Consider the following 11,590-nt stretch of genomic DNA (forward strand, 5'->3'; position numbering starts at 1 on the left):
CTGGGACTGGATACGACCACCAGGACTTGCTGAGGGATTCATGGAGGTTAGCTTCAGGCATCTCTGCAAAGAAACTAAAGGAATTTTCAGCCTTTTGGCCATAAAACTCTCTGCTGCGCCAGAATAAGTGCCTGTCCCGTGAACACGGAGGAACTGTAGGACACGGTGATAGGCAGGAGTAACTTATCTTTATTGGAAGAAAGCGTTAATCCTAGGGCTCTACAACCCGCTATGCCCAGATGCTGAAGTTTCCGTTTGGCCTTCAGTTTGGAACAATTTGTGCAAAAATTATCCCCAATACAAGCAAAGTCAACTAGTAAGGCGACGGGATCTTTCAGCTGGAGATCTATTCTGGCCGATATCCATGGGTTCCAGTTCAGCCATTCTGGGAGGAGAATTTGAAGACTTTTTGGATTGGGGACATAGGAATCAAGCGTTTTTTCCTTAGACCACTCTTTAAATTGTGAGTCCACTCGGGAGGCAGAGGAAATCAAGTCATCGAGAGACGACAGCCAGGATAGCGTCATTGTTCCAGGTCAGTTCAGCAGACAGAGTGCACAACTGGATGGTATAATGTCTCACAGAGCGAGTCCCTTGTCCTGCCGCAGTATGGAGAGAGGACAACACTCAGGTCATCAAAAGTTTTAGAGAAGGCAGCCAGGAAAGATTCAGAATACCTCATATGGTCAACACGCTCCCACAATCACAGCGTCCCCAGACAGCAAAGAAAAAAAATATATGCCACTTTGGAATAGTCAGGAAAAAACTGGTGAAGACAAAACTCAATGTGTACAGGGTATCAATTCACAAAACCGATCTTGTGATCTTAAGATCACAATTAAAACGTGCAGGAGTGGGCAAATGGGGAGATGTCACCAAGGCTGAGTGGAGCAGACATTAGGCTGTGGCAGGTGTTCACGAGCTGGTTGACAAAGTGCAGGAATCTGGGACAATGCGTCCACAAGAGCTGCGAGATCCTGCACAATTTTGACAAGGTCCTACTGACTCCCAGAAAGTTGCATCACCAGTCCAGACAGATCGTCCGTATCCCAAGGCAATGGTGTAGCTGCTGGACCTTTTGGGATCCATGTTCTTGGAATTCTGTGAGGGCTCACCAGCTAAGGTGGATTCGCTTCTCTTCTCCGGGTGGGCACATGGACCCCAACTGTTGGTGCAGCTTCCAGAGGACACGTGGAATTGTGGGGACTAGGACTAACTGGAAACCTAGGAGCAGATGGACAGATGGAGGGGAACCAAGCGGGAATGGATGCAAGCTGTAACACCGTAGTATTGATGTCAAACAAGGAAAGTAGAGTCATTATCCCAAGACACAGGTGCATGTATATTGGCCTTAGATAGATCTAGGGAGACAGTGATCCACCCCGTGCAACTTGCAAAACACGAGGTGGAGCACAACAGAAGGCAGTGGACCCAGTGGAAGGAAACAGAGCCTGGGATACCAGGTATGTAACAAAGTCACAATATCTGAAGACGGATTGTTAAAAGGACTGATGAGATGACTCTGGATGGAGCAGATCGATGGATCGTGACTGGATTAGTCCTGGGCACAGGCCTCCACATCCCCTCAGATGCCAGCAAGGTGGAGGTGGGAACTGCTATGGGCCGGAGTTATTACAGATGAGCTCATTGGATCTTTTCAGGTTGAAGCCGGACTCAAAATCACCTTGCACACCTCCTGTTGGTGTATAGAAGACACTTTCTTCCAGCAGTGGAGCAGGAAAAAGTCTGTAGCTTTCCAGAAAATTAGGATTGTTCTGCAGGACAAGGCTCCATCGCAGCATCAAACTCTCCACTGCTCGGAGCCAGGAAAGGCCATAACGATGAAGAATAATAACCCAGATCCATCCTCACCGGACTTTAACCCTAGTGAAAACTCCTGGTACTTCTTACACGGGAGATTTATGGTGAAGGAGGACAGTCTCCTCTCTGATCAATGTCTGTGGCTGTGGTTGGTGCGGCCCAAAAAATGTGGAACCTGACAGACTCCATGGATGGAGCTTATGGCTGTTATTGAGAAGGGCAACCATATCTATAATATAACGCTGAGAGCGTCACTCTGTCCGAAGCCTTTATAGACTGCGCAAGCACCGGCGCAGTCTGGACCCCACAGAGTGACGCTCCCAGGAGATCGCGGTATGCGTAAACACTGAACGCACACCGCGATCTCCACCGGATAGCAGGGACCGCCAGGAGGGTAAGTATATTCACCTGTCCCCCGTTCCAGCACTGCGTGCGGCTCCATTTCCCGGGTCCTCTGCTGTGACGTTCACAGTTCAGAGGGCGCGATGACGCGCTTAATGCGTCGCCGGCGCCGCCCTCTGATTGAACAGTCACAGCCAGAGGAGCCGGAAGATGGCGGCGCGCAGCGGTGGAACGGGGCCAGACAGGAGAGTATAGCAAGTGCTGGGGGCCTGAGCTAGCGGTGATACCGGCACCTGACCCCCACAGCGCGCCGGTGTCCCCGCCTGCTCAGGCCCCCCAGCACTCGGCGCCCAGCGACCATAGGTGAGTATGGTATTTTTTTGTTTTTTTATATATGGCAGCAGCATATGGGGCATACACTATGGAGCATCTTATGGGGGGCATATAACACTATGGAGCATCTTATGGGGGGCATATACTATGGAGCATCTTATGGAGGCCATATAATACAATGGAGCATCTTATGGGGGGCATATAATACAATGGAGCATCTTATGGGGCCATCAACCATAATGGAGCAGTGTACGGGGGCATATATTATGGAGCATCTTATGGGGGCCATAAACCTTTATGGCGTAGTGTATGGGGGGCATACACACTGGAGCGTCTTATGGGGGCCATAAACCTTTATGGAGCAGTGTACGGGGGCATACACACTGGAGCGTCTTGTGGGGGCCATAAACCTTTATGGAGCAGTGTACGGAGGCATACACTATGGAGCATCTTATGGGGGCCATAAACCATAATGGAGCAGCTTATGGGGCATATGGATGGGAGAAGCAAATTAAAGAATGGTGGCGCAGGATGGGAGCAGCACATGACAGAACGGGGGCGCAGGATGGGAGCAGCACATGACAGAATAGGGCAGCACATGACAGAACGGGGGCGCAGGATGGGAGCAGCACATGACAGAACGGGCGCAGGATGGGGGCAGCACATGACAGAACGGGGGCACAGGATGGGAGCAGCACATGACAGGATGGGGGCGCAGGATGGGAGCAGCAAATGACAGAATGGAGGCGCAGGATGGGAGCAGCACATGTCAGAATGGAGGCGCAGGATGGGTGCAGCACATGTCACAATGGGGGCTGTTATGAAAGGTAATTCAGTACCACAATGGACATAGAGGTCAGCGCACATACAGTGACCTGGCAATAACCCAAAAAACAAGAACGAGCTCTGAGACGTGGGAACTCTGTTGACCGCAATCCCTAATCCTCTCCAACAACACTAAAGGCAGCCATGGATTGCGCCTAACGCTCCCTATGCAACTCGGCACGGCCTGAGAAACTAGCTAGCGTGAAGATAGAAAATAAGCCTACCTTGCCTCAGAGAAATACCCCAAAGGAAAAGGCAGCCCCCACATATAATGACTGTGAGTTAAGATGAAAAGACAAACGTAGAGATGAAATAGATTTAGCAAAGTGAGGCCCAACTTTCTGAACAGAGCGAGGATAGGAAAGGTAACTTTGCGGTCAACACAAAACCCTACAAAAACCACGCAAAGGGGGCAAAAAGACCCTCCGTACCGAACTAACAGCACGGAGGTACACCCTCTGCGTCCCAGAGCTTCCAGCAAGCAGTAAAAAACAAATTGACAAGCTGGACAGAAAAAAACAGCAAACAAATAGCAAAGAGGAACTTAGCTATGCAGAGCAGCAGGCCACAGGAACGATCCAGGAGGAAACAGGTCCAATACTAGAACATTGACTGGAAGCCAGGATCAAAGCACTAGGTGGAGTTAAATAGAGAAGCACCTAACGACTTCACCACATCACCTGAGGAAGGAAACTCAGAAGCCGCAGTACCACTTTCCTCCACCAACGGAAGCTCACAGAGAGAACCAGCCGAAGTACCACTTGTGACCACAGGAGGGAGCTCTGCCACAGAATTCACAACAGTACCCCCCCCTTGAGGAGGGGTCACCGAACCCTCACCAGAGCTCCCAGGACGACCAGGATGAGCCATATGAAAGGCACGAACAAGATCGGGAGCATGGACATCAGAGGCAAAGACCCAGGAATTTTCTTCCTGAGCATAACCCTTCCACTTAACCAGATACTGGAGTTTCCGCCTTGAAACACGAGAATCCAAAATCTTCTCCACAATATACTCCAACTCCCCCTCCACCAAAACCGGGGCAGGAGGATCAAGAGATGTTACCATAGGTGCCACGTATCTCCGCAACAATGACCTATGGAATACGTTATGTATGGAAAAAGAATCTGGAAGGGTCAGACGAAAAGACACAGGATTAAGAACCTCAGAAATCCTATACGGACCAATAAAACGAGGTTTAAACTTAGGAGAGGAAACCTTCATAGGAATATGACGAGAAGATAATCAAACCAAGTCCCCAACCCGAAGTCGGGGACCCACACAGCGTCTGCGATTAGCGAAACGTTGAGCCTTCTCCTGGGACAAAGTCAAATTGTCCACTACATGAGTCCAAATCTGCTGCAACCTGTCCACCACAGTATCCACACCAGGACAGTCCGAAGACTCAACCTGCCCTGAAGAGAAACGAGGATGGAACCCAGAGTTGCAGAAAAACGGTGAAACCAAGGTAGCCGAGCTGGCCCGATTATTAAGGGCGAACTCAGCCAAAGGCAAAAAGGACACCCAGTCATCCTGATCAGCAGAAACAAAGCATCTCAGATATGTTTCCAAGGTCTGATTGGTTCGTTCGGTCTGGCCATTAGTCTGAGGATGGAAAGCCGAGGAAAAAGTCAAGTCAATGCCCATCCTACCACAAAAGGCTCGCCAAAACCTCGAAACAAACTGGGAACCTCTGTCAGAAACGATATTCTCTGGAATGCCATGTAAACGAACCACATGCTGGAAAAACAATGGCACCAAATCAGAGGAGGAAGGCAATTTAGACAAGGGTACCAAATGGACCATCTTAGAGAAGCGATCACAGACCACCCAAATGACTTGACATCTTTTGAGAGACGGGAAGATCTGAAATATAATCCATAGAGATATGTGTCCAAGGCCTCTTCGGGACCGGCAAGGGCAAAAGCAACCCACTGGCACGAGAACAGCAGGGCTTAGCCCGAGCACAAATCCCACAGGACTGCACAAAAGTACGCACATCCCGCGACAGAGATGGCCACCAAAAGGATCTAGCCACTAACTCTCTGGTACCAAAGATTCCAGGATGACCAGCCAACACCGAACAATGAACCTCAGAGATAACTTTATTCGTCCACCTATCAGGGACAAACAGTTTCTCCGCTGGGCAACAATCAGGTTTATTAGCCTGAAATTTTTGCAGCACCCGCCGCAAATCAGGGGAGATGGCAGACACAATTACTCCCTCTTTGAGGATACCCGCCGGCTCAGATACACCCGGAGAGTCGGGCACAAAACTCCTAGACGGAGCATCCGCCTTCACATTTTTAGAGCCCGGAAGGTATGAAATCACAAAGTCAAAACGGGCAAAAAACAACGACCAACGAGCTTGTCTAGGATTCAACTGCTTGGTGGACTCAAGATAAGTCAAGTTCTTATGATCAGTCAAGACCACCACGCGATGCTTAGCTCCTTCAAGCCAATGACGCCACTCCTCGAATGCCCACTTCATGGCCAGCAACTCTCGATTGCCCACATCATAATTTCGCTCAGCAGGCGAAAACTTCCTGGAAAAGAAGGCGCATGGCTTCATCACCGAGCAATCAGAACTTCTCTGCGACAAAACAGCCCCTGCTCCAATCTCAGAAGCATCAACCTCGACCTGGAACGGAAGCGAAACATCTGGTTGACACAACACAGGGGCAGAAGAAAAACGACGCTTCAACTCTTGAAAAGCTTCCACCGCAGCAGAAGACCAATTGACCAAATCAGCACCTTTCTTGGTCAAATCGGTCAATGGTTTAGCAATACTAGAAAAATTGCAGATGAAGCGACGATAAAAATTAGCAAAGCCCAGGAACTTTTGCAGACTCTTCAGAGTTGTCGGCTGAGTCCAATCATAGATGGCCTGGACCTTAACAGGGTCCATCTCGATAGTAGAAGGGGAAAAGATGAACCCCAAAAATGAAAACTTCTGAACACCAAAGAGACACTTTGATCCCTTCACAAACAAAGAATTAGCACGCAGGACCTGAAACACCGTTCTGACCTGCTTCACATGAGACTCCCAATCATCCGAGAAGATCAAAATGTCATCTAAGTACACAATCAGGAATTTATCCAGGTACTCTCGGAAGATGTCATGCATAAAGGACTGAAACACTGATGGAGCATTGGCAAGTCCGAATGGCATCACTAGATACTCAAAATGGCCCTCGGGCGTATTAAATGCAGTTTTCCACTCATCGCCTCGCTTAATACGCACAAGATTATACGCACCACGAAGATCTATCTTGGTGAACCAACTAGCCCCCTTAATCCGAGCAAACAAATCAGATAACAATGGCAAGGGGTACTGAAATTTAACCGTGATCTTATTTAGAAGGCGGTAATCTATACAAGGTCTCAGTGAACCATCCTTCTTGGCTACAAAAAAGAACCCTGCTCCTAATGGCGACGATGACGGGCGAATATGCCCCTTCTCCAAGGACTCCTTCACGTAACTCCGCATAGCGGCGTGCTCAGGCACAGATAAATTAAACAGTCGACCTTTTGGGAATTTACTACCAGGAATCAAATCGATAGCACAATCACAATCCCTATGCGGAGGTAGGGTATCAGACTTGGGCTCATCGAATACATCCCGGTAATCAGACAAGAACTCAGGAACCTCAGAAGGGGTGGATGACGAAATAGTCAGAAATGGGACATCACCATGTACCCCCTGACAACCCCAGCTGGACACAGACATGGATTTCCAATCTAATACTGGATTATGGACTTGTAGCCATGGCAACCCCAACACAACCACATCATGCAGATTATGCAACACCAGAAAGCGAATAACCTCCTGATGTGCAGGAGCCATGCACATGGTCAGCTGCGTCCAGTACTGAAGCTTATTCTTGGCCAAAGGCGTAGCATCAATTCCTCTCAATGGAATAGGACACTGCAAGGGCTCCAAGAAAAACCCACAACGCCTAGCATACTCCAAGTCCATCAAATTCAGGGCAGCGCCTGAGTCCACAAATGCCATGACAGAATACGATGACAAAGAGCAGATCAAGGTAACAGACAGAAGAAATTTTGACTGTACCGTACCAATGGTGGCAGACCTAGCGAACCGCTTAGTGCGCTTAGGACAATCAGAGATAGCATGAGTGGAATCACCACAGTAGAAACACAGCCCATTCAGACGTCTGTGTTCTTGCCGTTCAACTCTGGTCAAAGTCCTATCGCACTGCATAGGCTCAGGTTTAAGCTCAGGTAATACCGCCAAATGGTGCACAGATTTACGCTCGCGCAAGCGTCGACCGATCTGAATGGCCAAAGACATAGACTCATTCAGACCAGCAGGCATAGGAAATCCCACCATAACATCCTTAAGGGCTTCAGAGAGACCTTTTCTGAAAATAGCTGCGAGCGCACCTTCATTCCACTGAGTGAGTACGGACCACTTTCTAAATTTCTGACAATATACCTCTATCTCATCCTGACCCTGACACAGAGCCAGCAAATTCTTCTCTGCCTGATCCACAGAATTAGGCTCATCGTACAGCAATCCGAGCGCCAGGAAAAATGCATCGATATTACTTAATGCAGGATCCCCTGGCGCAAGGGAAAATGCCCAGTCCTGAGGGTCGCCACGCAAAAAAGAAATAACGATCCTAACTTGTTGAACTGGGTCACCAGAGGAGCGAGGTTTCAAAGCCAGAAATAGTTTACAATTATTTTTGAAACTCAGAAATTTAGTTCTATCTCCAAAACACAAATCAGGAATAGGAATTCTCGGTTCTAACATAGAATTCTGAACCACAAAGTCTTGAATACTTTGTACTCTTGCCGTGAGCTGATCCACACATGAAGACAGACCTTTAACGTCCATTGCTACACCTGTGTCCTGAACCACCCAAATGTCTAGGGGAAAAAAAAGGCAAAACACAGTGCAGAGAAAAAAAAAAATGGTCTCAGAACTTCTTTTTTCCCTCTATTGGGAATCATTAGTACTTTTGGCCTCCAGTACTGTTATGAAAGGTAATTCAGTACCACAATGGACATAGAGGTCAGCGCACATAGTGACCTGGCAATAACCCAAAAAACAAGAACAAGCTCTGAGACGTGGGAACTCTGTTGACCGCAATCCCTAATCCTCTCCAACAACACTAAAGGCAGCCGTGGATTGCGCCTAACGCTCCCTATGCAACTCGGCACGGCCTGAGAAACTAGCTAGCCTGAAGATAGAAAATAAGCCTACCTTACCTCAGAGAAATACCCCAAAGGAAAAGGCAGCCCCCACATATAATGACTGTGAGTTAAGATGAAAAGACAAACGTAGAGATGAAATAGATTTAGCAAAGTGAGGCCCAACTTTCTGAACAGAGCGAGGATAGGAAAGGTAACTTTGCGGTCAACACAAAACCCTACAAAAACCACGCAAAGGGGGCAAAAAGACCCTCCGTACCGAACTAACGGCACGGAGGTACACCCTCTGCGTCCCAGAGCTTCCAGCAAGCAGAAAAAAAACAAATTGACAAGCTGGACAGAAAAAAACAGCAAACAAATAGCAAAGAGGAACTTAGCTATGCAGAGCAGCAGGCCACAGGAACGATCCAGGAGGAAACAGGTCCAATACTTGAACATTGACTGGAGGCCAGGATCAAAGCACTAGGTGGAGTTAAATAGAGCAGCACCTAACGACTTCACCACATCACCTGAGAAAGGAAACTCAGAAGCCACAGTACCACTTTCCTCCACCAACGGAAGATCACAGAGAAAACCAGCCGAAGTACCACTTGTGACCACAGGAGGGAGCTCTGCCACAGAATTCACAACAGGGGGCGCAGGATGGGAGCAGCACATGTTACAATGGGGGCGCAGGATGGGAGCAGCACATGACAGAATGGGGCGCAGGATGGGTGCAACACATGACAGAATGGGGGCGCAAGATGGGTGCAACACATGGCAGGATGGGGGCGCAGGATGGGTGCAGCACATGACAGGATGGGGACGCAGGATGGAGCAGCTCATGACAGGATGGGGGTGCAGGATTGGAGCAGCACATGTCAGAATGGGGGTGCAGGATGGGTGCAGCACATGACAGGATGGGGACGCAGAATGGAGCAGCTCATGACAGGATGGGGACGCAGGATGGAGCAGCACATACCAGGATGGAGACCATATACCAATATAGATGCTCGCCACCCGGGCGTAGAACGGGTTCAATAGCTAGTTACTATATACAGTGGTGTGAAGAAGTGTTTGCACCTTCCTGATTTCCTATTCTTTTGCATGTTTGGCACAATTAAATGTTTCAGATCACCAAACAAATGTAAATATTAGACAAAGATAACACAAGTAATCACAAAACGCAGTTTATAAATGAAGGACTTTATTATTAAGGGAAAAAGAAATCCAAACCTCCAGGGCCCTGTGTGAAAACTGATTCCCCCCCTCCCCCCTTAAAACGTAAAGTAACTGTGGTTTATCACATCTCTTTAAAGCGAAGTTCAATTTTATAAGCCACACCCAGGCCTGATTGATAACAGGTGCGGCAGTAATCAAGAAATCACTTAAATAGGACCTGCCTGAAAAGTAAACAATGAGATCCTCAAAGGCTAGACATCATGCCATGATCCAAAGAAATTCTGGAACAAATGAGAAAAAGTAATTGAGATCCATCAGTCTGGAAAATGTTACAAAGCCATCTCTAAAGCTTTGGGACTCCAGCGAGCCACAGTGAGATCCATTATCCACAAATGGCGAAAACAAGGAATAGTGGTGAACCTTCCCAGGGGTGGCCAGCCAAAACTACCCCAAGAGTGCAGCGAAGATTCATCCAAGAGGTCACAAATGACCCAACAACTACAACCAAAGAACTGCAGTCCTCACTTGCCTCAGTTAAGGTCAGTGTTTGTGACTCCACCATAAGAGACTGGTAAGAGACATTTGATGATCCCAACCACACTTTTGGTAGAATACTCTGTGGACTGACTAGACAAAAGTTGACCTCTTTGCAAGGTGTCATTACATCTGGCGTAGAAGTAACACAGCATTTCAGAAAATGAACATCATAGCAACAGTAAAATATGGTGGTGGTAGTGTAATGGTCTGGGGCTTTTTTGCTGCTTCAGGACCTGGAAGACTTGCTGTAGTAAATGGAATCATGAATTCTACTGTCGACCAAAAAATCCTGAAGGAGAATGTCCGGCCATTTGTTTGTGACCTCAAGCTGAAGCGCACTTGGGTTATGCAGCAGTACAATGAACCAAAACACACCAACAAGTCCACCTCTGAATGCCTAAAAACAAAACTATGACTTTGCAGTGGCCTAGTCACAGTCCTGATCTTAATCCGATTGAGATGCTGCAATGACCTTAAAAAGGCTGTTCATGCTCGGAAACCCTCCAATGTGGCTGAATTACAACAATTCTGCAAAGATTAGTGGCCAGAAATCTTCCAGAGCGTTATAAAAGACTCATTGCCAGTTATCACAGACACTTGTTGCAGTTGTTGGGTGGCCCAACCGGTTATTAGGTTTGGGGGACAATCACTTTCACACAGGACCCTGTAGGTTTGGATTTCTTTTTCCCTTAATAATAAAGACCTTCATTTATAAACTGCATTTTGTGATTGCTTGTGAAATCTTTGTCTAATATTTACATTTGTTTGGTGATCGGAAACATTTAAGTGTGACAAACATGGAAAAGAATAGGAAATCGGGAAGGGGGCAAAGACTTTTTCACATCACTGTATATTACTTGTCCGGACATCTGTGGAAATGTCAGAATTGGGTTTTGTACATTGATGTTCGGTTCCTATTCTCACTGTAACAGATGAAAACAAACAATAGAGATGGAAAATTCACGTTTTTCATTTGGTTGCCCAATAATTGTGCACACAGGGATATGAGACAAAACCGCACTGTGACTTTCTTAAATATTCAGGTTTATTAACCTTTTGGATTGACAGATAGATAATAATATTAGTTATCGAAAATACAAATTGCCTAATCTGTACACGGTGCAGAATTGCGTCTGCACAGAATGAGCTCTCTATCAACGATGGGGCAGAGCAGTCCGTTACTCCGCCCAATCATGCCGAGAACTATGGGGCTGTACAGTTAACAGCAGCTCCTCGCTCTCTACCCTCCATGCTCTCATCTGAATGATCTTAAAGGATAAAGATCTTAAAATTAACCGTTTGACTGCCTTAGACTATCAGGGACCATTACATGGACCTCTTCACATTATTAGACCATCAGGGATACTGGATGTTCACTGCATTGGAGGAC

The sequence above is a fragment of the Ranitomeya imitator genome, chromosome 3 (assembly GCF_032444005.1).
Source record: "Ranitomeya imitator isolate aRanImi1 chromosome 3, aRanImi1.pri, whole genome shotgun sequence".
Lineage (NCBI taxonomy): Eukaryota > Metazoa > Chordata > Amphibia > Anura > Dendrobatidae > Ranitomeya > Ranitomeya imitator.